Raw genomic sequence first — 18,170 nt, forward strand, 5'->3', positions numbered from 1 at the left:
GCTTAGTAAGAAAAACAGGAAATAAATTTACTTTTAATGCTGGCCATACATTCACTTCCAATATGTTCTAATGGTTAATGGTAGCTCAGATTACAACAAGGTCGGCAGGTACCTGAACATCAGGGGCAGAGGAAGTGGATTATCTACGCTAGATTGATCCTAACTCATCTTCTCAATTATCTTCTTTAACCACTGTTCCAAAGTGGCTTGCCTTGTGTACTGTGTTTTTTCTTTAATTATTTTTTTGAATCAAATAAAAAGACATAATTACTTGTTTTGTAATAAAGTCCCCTTGTTCCAGTTCTGCAATCAAATTTTTAATCAGCTGAATACACATATGAATAGAAATTCTTTCTTTGACTTCCTCTTGTTCTGATCTTCCTTCATCTTGCCTTGCTGAACCATCTCTACAATCTCTTTATCAGAGGGTTGATGAGCAACTGGCACTTCATCACTGACATTCATCCACTCCTCTAGATTTTCCTTTGTCATATCTTTGGCTACTTCGGGACACTTTGTCTATCATACTCTTAGCATATTCCACCAATTCTCAGATAATTTTCTTATCACCAGAAACTAACTTCAGTGGAGTTAGGATCCTTATCTTTCTCTTCCTCAAACATCAAGTTTGGTCACAGTTTGTGCCAGCCAGCCTGCAGTGCATCTTTATCAACTTCATTCCAGGCTGAAGTGAGTAACCATATCATATCTTTTAGGTTAAATTCCTTTATGAATGACGCAACGGTCTTCCCATTATTCACTGCAACGAGCAAACAGTGCATGAACTCCGATCTGTATTTAAATTTCTGTGAACGCAATATGCTCTAGTCACAAGGCTAAATCAAAGAGGTACAGTTAGGAGGTAAATACAGCCCAGTAACATTATTTTTGACTAAAAGTTATGCTCTGCAGTGGGCTGAACAATTAATTATCTAAAAGCAAAAGTATTTTATACTTTGCATTGAGGCCAGAGTGCCAGTGCATTCCAGCTTCTTGGACAAAATAATTTTCTAACCATCCAAGATATTGTTTTGTTCTTATCCACCTTTTCTTGTTACCCTGGTAGATAACAGAAAAAAATTAAAAGACCCTTGGGCACACACATTTACCGATTAACATGAGCTTGCGCTTGTGTGCCAGCTGCATTGCTGCAGCCAAAAATTCTGAGCTATTCTTGGAATTCTTACCTCCATTTGGAGCCTCCTCAATATCCTGGGCTCAGGTTTTTTTTGGCATGTAACACCACTGCAGAGTGGTTTCATCAGCATTATACACCTGTTGTGGAGATAACTTTTCCATTGCCACTAACTGTGCAAATTCATCAGTAAACTTTTCCACAGCTTCAGTGTTAGCATGTCATTTTTCACCACACACACTACGTAATGAAGTAAAATGCTTACTTTTAAACTTATGTAGACATCCTGGTGAATATTTACAGTCATACTCTAGGTTCAGATTTTGATGAAATATTTTTGGCTGCTCCATAAGCGTCTCACCTGAAATTCTTACACCGCTGCTATGTCTAAGCTTCAACCACTTTATAAGTGCACTGTCTAACTCTGTGCTCTTTACAGTTTTCAAAATTTTCTGACACTAAGCTTTTCTGACTTTCATTTTTGGCAAAAAAAAAGAAAATTTTCTACTTTTTTTTCTTTAAATCATTAATTATTGATGAGCCAATACCATAGAACTTGTGCAATGCCCTTATTGAAATTCTTTTATCTAACTTTTTCAGTAGTTCCACTTTTTCAAGAATGGATTATGACATGCTCATGGGCAGCAGCCCCACCCCTTAATTTTTTGGAAGTCACCAACTTTTACCGATGCACCATAGAAAGCATCCTATCAGGATGTATCACGGCTTGGTATGGCAACTACTCTGCCCAAGACCGCAAGAAGCTGCAGAGAGTTGTGGACACAGCCCAGCGCATCACGGACACCAGCCTCCCCTCCCTGGACTCTGTCTTTACCTCTCGTTGTCTTGGTGAAGCAGCTAGCATAATCAAATACCCCACCCACCCGGGACATTCTCTCTTCTCTACTCTTCCATCGGGTAGAAGATATAGGTGCCTGAGGGCACGTACCACCAGACTTAAGGACAGCTTCTACCCCACTGTGATAAGACTATTGAACAGTTTCCTTATACAATGAGATGGACTATGACGTATGACCTCACGATCTACCTTGTAGTGACCTCGCACCTTTTTGCACTGCACTTTCTCTGTAGCTGTGACACTTTACTCTGTACTGTTATTTTTTTTACCTGTACTATATCAATGCACTCTGTACTAACTTGATGTAACTGCACTGTGTAATGAATTGACCTGTAAGATCGGTTTGTAAGACAAGTTTTTCACTGTACCTTGGTACAAGTGACAATAATAAACCAATACCAATATAGGGCTAAAATATAGGCAAAATAATGTATATGCAAAGACAAAAGTGTTTAGCCAAAACGCTTGGCTACAAATATAAACAAACTTGGGGGTTTGGTCCTGCTAATACAGCTGCCCTGGTGACCCTGCAAACTAATGACACCAGAACACGCTGGACCACGGGAGTTGCCGGACCACAGAAATGCCAGACCAGAGTTTCAACCTGCAGCAGAATCATTCCCAAGAATGCAAATTCTAACTGAGACAAAATATTTTATTGGTACACATTGCATCTTTCTTCCTAGGTTTTCTGGCCTGCATTTCTGATTATCCATACATTCCAAACAGCTTCCAAAAATTGCTCTCAATAATGCACCCTACTCAGGTGAGGAAGAGCAGCATTCTGTATTTGAATTAACAGTTCAGATGCACTCGCAATTGAAATTAAATGGGAGGAATGTTTTACACTTTAAATTAAGACAATGTGCATAATGAAGCAATAGAATATGCATAAAATATAACTGACATTTGAATTCATTTTAAAAGCTGTGGCATCCTAAGCTGGAATCCAAATATCTTCTTGAAAAACTATGATGAATGCCACAAATAGTGCATCTATTCCAGAACCTTGTGCTTAATTACATTTATAGGTTATTGAAAGACATAGGTATTTCAGATATGAATTCATTTTCAACCACACATGGAGTTGGGTTTTCCAAATAGTTTCAGATACCAAAATATACCATACAGTGCCTTGAAACCAGAGTTGCTATGTTGCTTACCAAGAGTTTTAAAAATACTTAACATTTTGACTACTCAACCAGAACAAAATATTTTGATCTCAAAGGAAAATACTTCCATAGCACAGACTTGCTCAGATTATTTCACTCTTCCATGTCATCTTCAGTGAAGTTCAAATAATTCTGGAGGTAATGATCGCCAATGATTATTAAGGATATGAAGCTTCAAATACCACACATAGTATCTGCAGTGTCCTTTGCTGTGAATAAATACATAGTGTTATTTCTCTGTGAATTGGGGCAAGTGGCAAATATTTTATGCAATCTTAATGAGTTATATACCACATTCAGTGTTTATTAAACCTGATCCCATGTGCAGAAATAAACAAAGATAGATTTTATCCCCTCATATCCCCCATGAGTTGAGATCATCTTGCACCACCTTTGCCTCCAAGCTTACTTCTTTGACCTGGAGTCTTCACCTTACACAGTGAACCTTTCTCTTCATCAGAATTCCAGATTTCCCCTGATCCCTCTCTCTGGCCTCTGAACCTTTCTAGGTCTTTTTAATGCCAACTCCTGGTGTTACAGTGTTTCTTTCCTGCTCCATTCACTCTAACCTTTTTCTCTCCTCCCCTTAATTTGCCCAAGCCCAACATTATTAATGAACTGGAGGTCAAGGGAGGCACTGTTGATATTTGGAGTAGCAATCTCTGCACTGTAGAGGCTGAAAATTAATTCTCTGAAGATAATGGTCCTCCCTCTGGACCATGATCTCACCACTAAACATCAGGCTATTGTTTCCTATATGTTCACTGATGCCTTTTTCTCTAGAGATCTTTTTGTCACAGCTTCCAAACTCAGTTTTGCAAACATGCACAGCCTTCTTGATCCTGCTCACAAAGATGCTTAAACAGTGTTGGTACAGTGGATGCTGTTGTTGTATGGAACTCATTTCTTCCTTTATTTTCCTTCTTGCTCTTGATCTTACCGCATATATCCACAGCACTTCTGACACTCTCCTTTACTTTGCTTTCTGCAAATGGGCTCAGATTTAACAAACATTAATTGTGGTATGTGACTCACTGAAATTCCACAAAAGGTTTGCCACTGGTTCCAGTTCACAGAGAAATACATCTATGTGTTCATTCACAGCAAAAGATTGCAGAGTGCCACAACTAACCTTTTTTTGCTACTTGAAGATTCATATCCTTACGATTCATGTTCCAATCTCTCTTACTTCCATTCTCCAACAGGACAGTTCAAGACCCATTTGCTTTTTTCTAGAACAGAGAACCAACCATATCCCTTCATCACCACCATCCTCTGTTCTCACGCTGAATAGGTACTCTTGACTCCAATTACCTCCTTCAAATGGTGTTCCAATGAGAAACGAATGGCTGTCCACATCCTTATTTGAGTCTTACATGCCACCGATTGTCACGGCTACCTTGCCTACACTTCCTCCAATCCTACTCCCACAGAGGATGCCACTCCATTGTCTTAGTTTCTCCATCTGTGCTGCATTTTTTCCGATACCACCTTCCACATCACTGCTTCTAACCAGTCTTCCTTCTTCAACAACTCTATTTAATCATAACCTTGCCCTATCTATTCTATTTTCTCCACCCTTCCTCCCACTATAAGAACAGGATCCTTTTCAACATACTGAAAGGATAATTCCCTCCAGGATACTCAAATTCACTCTTCCAACTCTAACAATACCCACTTCTCTGCCCTTATCACCTTCCCAGCTAACTGTAAGAAATACAACATTTTTATCTCCTCTCTTCCCACCACCCACCCCCAAACAGAATTTCCACATGAATCAGCAATTTCCTTGCACTTCTTCCAATTTAGCATGTTACATTACTGCTCACAATGTACTCGGCAATCTACTGGGCAAACCAAATGCAGACTGGATGACTACTTTGCAGAACATGAAGATTCAAAAAAAAAGATGCTGAAAATTTGAAATAAAAAGAAGAATTGCTGGAAACACTCAGACAGCATTTTTGTAAAAAAAAAATCTCCATTCAGTGTGCAAGCATGACCCAGAACTTCAAGTCACCCGTGACTTTATTTCTCCATATCATGCCTCCTTTGTTCTCTCAACCCTTATAATGTTCCAACAAATCTCACAAGCTTGAAGAATAACCCATTTTTCAATTAATCATACTGCTGAAAAGAACACAAGAAATAGAAAAGGTGGCCATTCAGCCCGTGTCTGCTTCATGATTCAATTATCACAACTGACCTTTTACTCCAACATCACTTACTTACACTTGAGCCCCTATTGCTTGACTTCACTAAATATGTAAAAGTCTATTGATACATCAACCAGGTGAACCTTTGCTGCACTCCTTTTCCCTTCCTTAGATAGGGAAATGAGACCTCTGCATTATATTCCAGATGTTGTCTCACCAAGGCTCAATCAGTAGAGCAAGGCATTTCTGCTTTTCTTCTCAAATCGTCTTGCAATAGAGGATAACATATAGCTTGCCTTCATAACATTTTTGCATGTTAATTTTCAAGAATTTGTGTACAAGGATGCCAGAGCTCCCCTGCGCACCAACACCTTCAAATTTCTCATCATTTAAATTTTTTTTCCCTGCTGGATGACCTCACATTTTATTCAATCTACAACTTCCTCATCCATTCACTTGGCCCAGTTTTACCCCCTGAAACCTCTCTCCATTCTCCCAAGTAGCCTAAAATTCCATCTAGCTTTGCATCATCAGCAAAACGGGATACATTATACTTGATCCTTTCAGCCAAATCACTGACAAAGACTGAACAGCTTGGAGCCCAATGCCCATCGATCCATGGGGCACCCGACTGGTTGCAACTTCCCAGTGTGAGAATGACCATTTTATTCCCGTCTGTCTGTATCATCTCCAATACTGTTAGCTCTGATTTTGTTTCATAACCTCTTATGTGCCACCTTATTAAAGGTCTTCTTAAAGTCCAACTACATACTGGTTCCCCCATCATCTAGTGAAAACGTCAAATTATTTAAAAAGATTTGTCAAATATGATTTCCCTTTTATCAATTCACATTGATTTTGCTCAATCCTATAATTATCTCCCACGTGCTCCCTATAGATTTTAGCTTTTTGCCCTACTACTGATGTTGCCTATTTTCTGTCTTTCCCTTCTTAAATCATTAAATTACAACTGCTATTTTCCAACTTGCAAAAATCTATAGAACATTGGAAGATGACAAACAATCGATCCTCCATTCCCATAGCCACCTCTTTTAAAATCCTAGGATGCAGATCAGCAGGTCCTATGGATTTATTGGCTTTCAATCCCATTCATTTCTCCAATACTAATTCTCTACCAACACTAATTTCTTTAGACTCTCATTTAATCCAGACCTTAGTCCTCCACTATTACCAGGTTTTCTGTGTCATCTGTAAAGACAGACACAAATATTTAATTTCTCTGATATTCCCCAATATAACTTTGCCTCCCTCAAACCCTCATTAATTTTTATTAATCTTCTTTTCTAATGTATTGACAGATGCTCTGGCAATCTGTTTTTGCATTTCCTGCATTCTGCTTTCCCTTTCTTTGTCAATGCCCTGGTCCTCTTCTGCTGAATTTCAAAATCCTTGGACATACTGCTTTTTCCTTTGATCTGATGCCATATCTCCTTTGTCTTCAAAAAAGGAACTATAGTGCTTGTACTAATTCCTTAAATATTAGCCATTGCTTATCTACTATGCAGTTTCCAATCTACCAAAAACAACTCGTGCCTGATTCCTTTTTAATTTATTCAGATTTAAGACCTTTTTTTCAGATGAAACTAAATCATGTTCAGACTCTTATCATATTATATTCATGGTTCTCCAAAGGTTCTTCAACTACCAGATCAATTGACCTTTTCTATCACACAATATTGGATCTAAAACTGTTTCCTTAATAAACTGATCAAAAAATACATACATACACATTATATATACTCCGTGAATTCAGCCTTCACACTATTGCTGCTAATTTGGTTTGCCCACTCAATGTAGATTAAAGTCTCCTGTGATTATTCTATTACCTTTGTTACATGCTTCTGATTTCCTGATTTATACAGAATGCTCTACCCTACATTATTGTTTGGGGCCTATATATAATTCCTACAAACATTTTCTGGACCTTGTTGTTTCCTAGCTCCAAACTAAGTCAAGTTCTTGATTTTGAGCCGAGGTGCTTCCTCTCGACTACCTTCATCTCGGTCTTTATTATTAGTGCTACTTTTCCAATTTGTATACCTCTGCTAAAAGACGTTTCCAGAAATATTTGATTTCAAACCTTGATCACTTTGCAACCATTTCTCTAACAGGAGTCTACCTTTCAGATTCAACATTAAATTCAACATTTTTGAATAATCAATTCCAAAAGTTTTATTTCAGATTTTCACCTTTCATTTTATATTCCTTTTGTAATTCCAGATAATTATTCAACGTCAACACTTTTACTGACTTTATTCATTCTGTCTGTAACAGACTTTGTTCGCTCTTCCCCTTTCTCTACATCTCATAAATAATCCTCTCTCTAATTTTTCCCAATTCTAATGAAAGGTCATCAACTAGAAATATTAACTCTTTTTCTCTCCACAGATGCTACCTCATCTACTTAGCATTTCTGGCATTTTCTGTTCTTTTAAATATGGATTTTTTTTTTGCACAAGGAATTGGACCTGTTTTGAACACTACTATTTGACCATTTAATTTTTGGGTGTGGCAGTGGGCAGGAATGTCTGAACTTTATGATGATTTGATTTGAATGGGTAAATAAAGATTGCATTTAATGTGTATTCCCAGTATTTTGAGCTGTTATTTGTACTTGTCTTGACAGGAAGCCAACAATGGGCTTAATACCATGACTTCCAACTTCATACAATGACTACATACCCAAGCAGGCAGAAACCATTTTAAAACAATTATAACAGACACAAATTCTAAACAGACACTTGGTTGAAAAAAACTCTTTGCGATACTTTATTGCAAAAATCACAGTTACAAGCTTTCGATGCAAGCTGTTGTGTCGGCCTGCGGTCATTGACTCAATAGTATTGGTGTAATGCAGCTGAGGAAAACAAACTTTGCCAATTTCCCTTATTTTCCAGTAGCCCAGCAGATCATTTTTATTAAATTGATTTTCCCAACAACTGTCAGTTTTCATGGGGTCAGTAAACGTGCTACTCTGGCACCATCTCACTGAAGGCAACATGATGCATCGTCATGAGTTTAGCTGTTTGTTCAAACACACAGAATAAACCATGATGGTTATTAACAGATGCAAACCACCTCAAAGCTGTTTTTAAGAATAAAAACATCTAGTTATTATAGAACATAAATGGTTAAGAACTAGCATTGTGACATTATTGCCAAAACAATTAGGAAGCTCAGAAGTATTGAGGACAATTAAATACACAATAAACCATGAAAGAATGAATCACTATCCATGAATCAAGCTTGAATAGTGCTCATTTAGAACACTGAAGATAGGGGAATTTAAAGTTACATCTTGTCAAAGTTAAGTTTCAGCATTTGTTTTTAAACACTGGTTTAAGAAACTTTTTGCTGGAACTGGGCCCCTCTCCATAAATTTCTTCCCACCCAATTAAATTATCCTGACAAGCTTCTGCTAAATGTGGTCTTTCCTAACCCTTCAAATTAAACTTTGTTAGGTGCAAGAGCAATAATAAGCATTTTAAAAGTTTTCTTGTTTTGTGTTTTTTAAATAAAGGTAATTTACTCTGAAACAGACTCATTTTCAGTTGCATTAATGGAGCCACACGAGTTAACATTCTTAAATAAAATCATAGAATATTTATAAGCCCAAGGAAAACAAACAGTCTCGTTGAGTTGGCTCATAGAAGATTATACATTTACGATTATACAAATAAGGTTTGAGTGAAAATTTGAATTGTAATATCAGTTCAGAAAACCAATGATATTTAGACCACAATTCACACCTAGATTGCCTGTTGTGGCCAAGGCAGAAATTCTGGATAGTTATGTCTTGTTTTGGCTCCCCTATGAACACAGAAGCTTGAACTCTTGATATTTGATTGATATCTAGTTTACTGGCCCTCTGTTACCACAACAGTGAGAGATAATCTAATGGCTTCACAGAGCTAAAATATTTTACAGAATAAAAGCCCAAACTAACAGAATCATACATTTACAGAACTCTTCAGTGAATTAAAATATTCTAAGGCACTTGGCAAGGGTGTAATCAGACAAAAACATTTGATACTGAGCCAAAGAAAGCATTATTATGGAACAACAACCTTGGCCAAATATGCAGGTTTTAAAGGAACAGGTCTAAAAAGAGCAAGTTAAGGCAGGAGGGAGGCTTAGGAGAGGATTTCCAGTGCTTAGGGCTTTGACAGCTAAAGGCATGCATATCAACAATGGTGCAATAGTTAGTATTTATATTGAGTCCATATAGTAGTAAAAGTCAAACCACAGTGAAAATGTATGTGTCGACAAGGTGGTGGAACTAGAGTGCAGACTTCACTACGTATTTTAATATTTCAGTAAATTACAGACAGCAACAGGTAACAATTGGAAATGTAAATACTGTACTTTGTTACTCCTGCCTTAGATCACCTATCGCTGAAATGTTCATCCAAATTTACAGAATAAAAGCTGGTTTCTGCCTTCTACCCTCTGTAAGCTGGAGGTCAGAGAAAATGTTGCTTCTCATGTCCGAGTTCACAAAAAAAATTGACAACTTACACTGGTTCTCAATAAAGCAAAGCCTCATTTCAAAATTCTCATCCATGTTTTCAAATCCCTCTGTAGCATTCACCCTTTTCTTCCACCATTAACAACTAGGCCTACAGCTGCATGAGCACTACCTCCCGAATTCCCTTTCAAAGCCTCTCCATTGTCCTTCAATATGCCCTTTATACTTGACCTCTTTGACTCAGCTTTTGATCATTTGCTCCAATATTTCACTAGGTGGCTTGGTGTGAAATTTTGTTTGTTCATTTTCCCTAAAGTGCTTTGTTTTGCTATTTTTTGGATTCAATATAAATACAAACTGTTTTGAAGCTGAAGTAGGTGATGATGGGATGGTGGCAAAATGGCATTGGGCAAGAGTCATATAACAAGATATCGGTGAGCAGTCAGATTCTTCATTGGAGATCTCAACAAGAAAAACAATGATTACACAGTAAATTCAACCGTTCAAAAATGGAACCAGAAGAGTTTCTGACTATGGTTAAAAATCATTGAATGCAACAGGCAGGGAAGTATTGCATATATATCTTCCATTTGCTGTGGTCTCCTGGAACTTAGTTGCTTATAGGATGAGAGGGGATTTAGCTTTAAGAGGTTGTGTGCCTAGCTACTAATCGGGGAGATGGGAAGGGTCAATGTGCTCCCCATGGATTGTACCTTAAAAACATGAGACAACAAAGGATTAGTTGGCATTTTTCTATTCTTCGCTTTCATATGGTAAAGCATGCACAAAATAACTAGCTCCTTAGTGTGCCTGATTTACAACAAGACTGACTGCCCTAAATCAGTTGAAAGCAAATTGGCAAAGTTATTGTTTAGAACATAAGAAAATAGGAGCAGGCCATTTGGCCTCTCAAGCCTGCACTGCCTTTCATTATGATCATGGTCAATATGCCGCAGGCCTCAAATCTTCTTCTGTGCCAGTTCCCCATAGATCTCAATTCCTTGATCTTTCAAAAATAAATCTACTTCCATTTTAAATATCCCCAGTGACCTCGTCGCCACAACTCTCCTTAGTATCGAATTCCGTAGATTTGCTGCTCTCTGCAAGATATTCCCATGCAACTCAGTTAGGAAGGACTGCCCCCTAATCTTGTAACTACCTCTCCTTGTTCAACTTTCTCCCACTAGTGGAAATATCACAACATCTACCCTGTCATAACTCTAAGATTTTATACGTTTCAGTAAAATCACCCTTACCCCTCGTTATATAGAGCCAATTTCTTTAGCTGCTCATGATAGGACAAACCTCTTATTCCCAGGAATTAGCCAACTGAAATTCTTTTGGATTTCTTACACAAAGGGAGCAAAATTGTACACAGTACTCAAAGTGTGACCAATATCTTGTACAATTGCAACAATACTTCCATTTTTAAACTCGAGGGTGACAAAGACACTTTAATTTGTACTGGCATGAAATGATAGGTATTTGGATCAGGTGGAGTCAGATCTTCCCTAAACCAATTAAACTTGTCCAAGGGAAATAACTCCCTTGCTTCAGCACAGCAACTTATATTCAAGTTTAGATACTGCACAGAGTGCATCAGAGTTCACCACCCCAAATAAAACTCACAATGTTTTCTCGTAGTAGCTTAGCAACTATATTGTTGACACTGCAGAGGTATAATTCAATTAAGATGCGTAGGCCTCCCAAAAATAAAATGTACCTTTTTTTTTAAATAAAGTGGAATTATATAAAGGTGACAATTACCTCTTGGTACATTTCCATTAAAAGCTATGTGGTATCAAATGGCCAATGATTAAGTCAAAGCATATACTCTAATTCCAGAGAACCCAATGGTAAACATCTCAACTACAGTTTTAAATCAGGCCTAGTCAACATTATAAATACAACAACCTGTTTCGAATAGACAAATGTATTAAAATTAAACTTTCCTGCAGAACTTTGGTTGCGATGAATTTGTCAAACTGGATCAGAGATTCCCAGGTTCAACAATGCTTCTTGAGTAGCAAATGTTGTGGCTGTAACTGTAAGGTGAGCAGTAGGAAAACTTCTGATTGGATGACATTATTAGGCTATTCCCTCAGCTGTCCCTTTACTAGAGAAAGAAGTCTCAGCCTATCCACCTTTCCCAGTTAATATAATATTAGTAAATATTTTTATGCCTTATAATGCAGCTTATTATGTATCTGTAGAAGTCCTTTGAGAGTGTCCTGACCAGCTGCATATCTGCCTGGTACGGTAACTGTAACATCTGACCGTAAGACTTTGTAGAGAATTGCGAGTGCAGCTAGAAAGATCATTGGAGTACCTCTTCCCTCTATCCTGGATATCTACAACACACGATGCACACGCAAGGTCTGCAGAATCATAGATGACCCTTCTCATCCCTCCCACAACCTATTTGTCCCACTGTCGTCTGGCAAGCAGTATCGGAGCATTCGGGCCAGAACTACTAGACTGTACAACAGCCTTTTCCCCCCAGGCTATCAGGCTCCTGAATACCCTGGAGGCAGTTTCAAACAAATGCCGCGTCAAAAGCCCTGGTTTGCACAACGGCATATAAGAATTTTGGCTGCTGCTGAACATGTTTATACATTTAGTGGAACACACTGAGCTCTGTATTTTCTTCGTCCAACTTGGTTTTGCACTAACCCTGCACTAATTTTGTATTCTGTATATACCGTTTTTTGCACTACTTGTATTTGCACAATTTTTTTGTCTGTGTTTATTGTATGTCCTCTATTCTATGTATGTCCTCTGTTGTGAGAATCTGGGGGAAATGGCATTTCTTTCCTCCATATGTTTTTATAGCATATGGGTGAATGACAATAAAGTATAACTTGAACTTGCTCCAAGAAATAGATGGATTTCTTATTTCTATTCAAATATGCACCATTTCACACTTAACAGAATTGATATTAATTTTCTACTTACACATCTATTCTGCAATATTGTTGGAGCCTTGCTTAAATTCTTTCAAGGGATGCAAGCTTAACTTGTCAGGCAAGCACTCATTATCCATCCCTAATTATTACTGCAAAGATTGTGTGGAGATTCTGTCCTGGACTATTATGGCTCTGTGGTGATGGGCTTGCATGTTGTTGCTGTCTGTGGAATTTCAGGATTTTCACCCAGTGACAAGAAAGATTCAAATTTCCAGGATACTGAGCAACTGGGATAGGATCATGACGTACCAGTCCTTATCCTCAGATCATCATGGTCAAAGGTTCAGGAGATGCCGTCAAAGAAACCTCAGCAAGTAGCTGTAGTGCATCATGAAGACAGCAAACAGTGCAGCCAATGTGAATGAAGTGCATATTTACAGTGATTGTCAAAATGCCAAAGAATTAGGCATATCACAGTGACAATGCACATGTGATGGAAAGAGTTAATGATTAAGCTCAAGGTTGGCATACAAGCTGCTTTGTTCTGGATGTGCCACTAGAGCAAAGACCACAGGGATGAAAAGAGCAAATGCTTGGAATGATGGGTTGGGTAATAATCAAGTGACCTGCCTTATCCTGAATGGTGCTAGGCTACTTGAGCACTGTTAGACGCAGTCATCAAGGCTGCACTTCTGAGTTTGACATGTCAGAAAATGAGTAACTAATGAAAGCATACCCTGCTTCTAACCTGCTCTTGTAGCTACATTATTTATATACTGATCTGGTTAGATTTCTGGTCAACAGTATTGTTGGTGGAGAATTCAACAAAGGTAATGCCATTGAATGTAAAGTGGAGGCGATTAGACACACTCTTGTTGGAGCTGAGCACTGGCTGGCACTCAACCTGAGAATATTAATTCTTTTAGCCAAGCTTTGTTGATCTTCAGGTCTTGTAAATGGGCACAGACTGTTTCATTATCTGAGGAAGAGAGTGGAATTGTATTCTGGGTGGTAATAAGCAAACATTCCCAATTCTGAGATCTTGACAGAAGGCAGATATGTTTTCAGCTTTCAGATGCCACTGGCAAGGCCAGCATTCATTGCCCATCCACAGTTGCTCTCAAAATAAAAAAAGGGACAAGGAGCCATATTTTTGAACAGCAGCAGCCTTTAGGATGAAGCTATTCTCACAATGATGTTAGGTAGGGAGTTCTAGGATTTAGTCATAGAAATATATGGTGGTTCTTTCATCAACTATATCAGAATAGTACACGGTGCAGACGGGAAACTGATGGTGTTCCACATAGCTATTCCCCTCATTCTTTTTGTGTCTCGGATGGTGCTGAGTTTCTCGATCATTGTTGGAGCTGCACTCAACAGTTCAAGTGGTCAGTATTCCATCACACCTGTGCCCTGTAGATTTGGAGGCGGGTGGGGGGACTTGGTGGCTATGGGGTATAAGAGAGCAAGGCTGAAACTGCCAATACTTAGAGCCGAGGTAATTATGTGGCTGATCTAGTTGCGTTTACGGTCAACGGTGAAGCCTCTCAACCCATCAGGATGTTGATGATGGGGAATTCAATAATAATGACACTGAGTGTGACATAATGAAAGTGAATGGTAAACAGTAAATAGGTGGTCATTCCCTGCACTTTTGTGGCATGACTCTTACTTGTCACTTATCAGCCTATGCTTGAATATTATTTAGTTCTTGCTGTATGCAGGAGTAGATGACCCCACTTTCTAAGGAGTTGTGAATAGAACTGAACATTGTGCAATCATCAGCAAACATGTTCACTAGTGACTTTATGATGGAAAGAAGGTCATTGATGAAGCAGCATAGTATGATCGGGTCAAGCACATTGCTCCGAGAAGGTCCTGCAGCAATGTTCTGCAGCTAAAATTATTGACGTCTAACAACCACAGTCATTCTCCTTTGTGCAAAGCAAAATTTCAAACACAGGTCATCGGATCCCTCTACAACACCATCCCACAACAGCATACTTCTTCCTCAACCAGAGCCCAATTCATTCTTCATCATCATCAACTTCTTTTGCCTGGCTGAATTTGTTCTCACATTCAATTTCGCTATAAACTCCATTTACTTCCTCTGAATCAAAGGTTTGACCATGGGAACTCATATGGGTCCAAGTGACGCCTGCCACTTTGTGGGATACATGGAACAGTCCTCATTTCAATCTTAAGCAAGTTCTCTCCCTCACATTTATTTTTCTGGTGCACTGCAAAGTATTAATGCTGCTTCCTGCTCTCATACACGACTCAAAAATTTCATCACTTTTGCTGCCAATCTTCAATCCTGGTCTCACTTTCTATTACTCTTCCTTTCCATTCATGACTTCTCTCTCTCAGAGCATAGGTTAGCAACCAATATCCATTACAGGTGCACAGACTCCCACAGATATGATGACTACACCTCCTCCAATCTTTCTTACTGCAAGGACTTTATTCCATTCTCCTGCTCGAAAGTTTCTGCTCTACCAGTGACACTTTCCACAGCAGTGCTTCCGAGATGTCTTCCTATTTCCTTAACTGTGGCTTTCCCTCCTACATACCTGAGAGCTCTCAACTACATAATCCTTTCCCTGCACTTCTGCTCTCACCTAGAGCAGAACAGTGTTCCCCTTATCCTCACCTTCCAATCCATTTCAATATGATGTTCTGACTTTCCCAAGAGATCATTTCCTTTGCCACTCTACCACCTGTTCACTTTTCCACCTTCTCCTCCTCCACCACCCTACAGAGAGAAACCAAATGCAGATTGGGTGGCCAACTGTAAAACATCTTTGTTCAGCCCGCAAGGGTGACCATGGAGTTGCCTTTCACAATATTTTACCACCCATCATTTGTTTCTCACGTCGTTGCATAAAGCCAATACACGCTTGAGGTATGGCATCTCATCTTCCAAATGGGCATGTAACAGCTTTCAGGACCCAACATTTTAGATAATAAGGTTTTTCCAGTTTGGATCAGAATTGGGCAGTTCTAATGAAAGATCATTGATTGTATCTCTCTCCACTGATGCTGCCTGACGTGATTTATTTCTAGAATTTTGATTTTCAGCATCTGCAGTTTTTTTTTGCTTTTTGAATTGCAGTGTTTCCTCTTTGATAAGATATCTTTATTAGTCATGTGTACATCGATACACACAGTGAAATGCATCTTTTGCGTAGTGTTCTGGGGGCAGCCCGCAAGTGTCGCCACGCTTCCAGCACCAACATAGCATGCCTACGACTTCCTAACCTGTACGTCTTTTGGAACGTGGGAGGAAACTGGAGCACCCGGAGGAAACCCATGCAGACACGGGGGGAACTTACAAACTCCTTACAGACAGCAGCCGGAATTGAACCCGGGTCACTGGTGCTGTAAAGTATTATGCTAACCACTACACTACCATGCCTGATTTTGTCCAGGGTGGCACAGTGACACTGCAGGTAGTGCAACTGTCTCACAATTCTGGCGACCTACTGACGATTCAGTCTTCAACTTGAATTGATGTTCACCTTGCACTAATGTCAAAAATCATTTACCTTCCAGTATTTCTCCAGCTTTTAGGGAAGGGTTAAACGTTTGCAACATTTGCTGGTCCTGTTACTTGCTTGCACATTTTCACACTTGCATAACAAATAAGAGCATAAGAAATAGGGGCAGGATTAGGACATACAGCCTTTGAGCATGGCCTGCCATTCATCAACATTATGACTGATTTTGTACCTCAGTGCTATTTTCCTGCACTACATCCAGATCTCATGATTCCCTTAAATCTAGGCATCTGTACTGTTAATTAACTCAATGACCAAGGTTCCGCAGCTCTCAGGTAAGACTCAGCATCTTCTAGTTGAAGAAGTTTCTCTTCATTTGTGTTCTAAACAGCCCAGTTCTTATTCTGAGACTGATCCCTGGTTCCAGATGCCTCATCCAAGGAAATATCCCCACTCTGCTTTCCTTCCAATAACTAGTTTTCAATCCACATCAACATATTACCCCAACTCCTAGTGCTCTAACCTCCCGAACTAACTCTTGTGTGGGACAATATCAAAAGCCTTCTGAAAATCAAAATACACAACATGCATTGTTCCCCATCTTCTACTGGTCACATCCTCAAAGCACAGTAACTGTCATCTCACTCCATAAATTCAATCATTTGGTGCAAGGCTGTATTGCTATCTGGAATCAAGTGACGCTGGAGGAATCAAACTGGGCACTGGTCCAAAATTTGAGTAACTTCCAGTGGATCACATTTTTTGATGACACTTTTCATCCCTTTAAGAGTTAGGACCAATTCCCATTACCATTTTTGGGGGACAGTTCACTTCAGATCAGTTAACTTTGTTTGAAAGATTGTATTCATACTCACCCAGGAAAAGAATATGTACTTTTATTCAATAGTTAGAGCTAGAGTGAAGAACTGTGGTGGGGTGGAAATGGGTCAGAAGAAGTCTTTCCATCTAAAATGGGACACAACTAAAACAAAAGTTATGAACATCTGACCCAAAGCTTCAGGGTGCCAGGGGACTTTTTAATTCCAAATTTGAGAGGTGGTGGTGAAAATTTTGTATGTAACTGCAATATCTTAGTAAATAATGGCTAAAAATAATGCACCTTTTTAAAAGTTTACATTTTTTTAATATAATCAATAACCTGCAATTTAAAAAAGAACATGTTTAATTTCAAAGATACCAAAATATAGCCCTCCTCTCACAGCAAATAATCCACCGAGTCGTTTTACAATTCATGAGAAAAATTAACTGGCCATCATTTCTTCCAAAAAATATTGTTATCCTGAATCTCCACAATCAAGGCGACATTTGGAGGAAACTTGATGAATTTCTTGGTCAAAAACGCCAAGAATGAAAATGTAGTAGAACAGATGCAAGATTGGATCCTTTTCAAAATTAATTACTGGCTTATACTAATTCATTAAACAGTTCTTATTTCCGAACTTCAGAGCACAAACAAAACTCCAAAATTGTACAGCTCACAAGAGGCCCATGTCATGAAGTCAGATTGTAGTTTTAAGAATAGCATCACCACTCGGACTTGGGTTGCTCGACACAACTTTACAGCTTACATCGTGTTTAATAAAAAGGACATAATGAAATATACCAAGTAAACGCTTCCTAAAACTTAACAAATCTAAATTTGCATTTTATATAAAACAGAAAAGGGAACAATGGGAATGCAGATCAGTACTTCCAATTACCCATCAAACTGTGAAATATTGAATCGATTCTCTAAAATAATAGAGAAACATTTCTTTCGGTTTTTTAGAACCTGGCTGTTGTAGGTTTAATGGGGAAAGGAAGCATAATGTGGGCCGGAGAGAGACAAAGGCAGAAAATCCCCCTGGGCTTCCAGCCACAGAAGCCATCCCGCGGTCGGCGAGGGGGAGCATCCCTCTGACCCAGCATCAGCCGCAGCCTGGAGCTGGGCAG

Source organism: Pristis pectinata, chromosome 4 (genome assembly GCF_009764475.1).
Source record: "Pristis pectinata isolate sPriPec2 chromosome 4, sPriPec2.1.pri, whole genome shotgun sequence".
In the NCBI taxonomy this organism is placed as follows: domain Eukaryota; kingdom Metazoa; phylum Chordata; class Chondrichthyes; order Rhinopristiformes; family Pristidae; genus Pristis; species Pristis pectinata.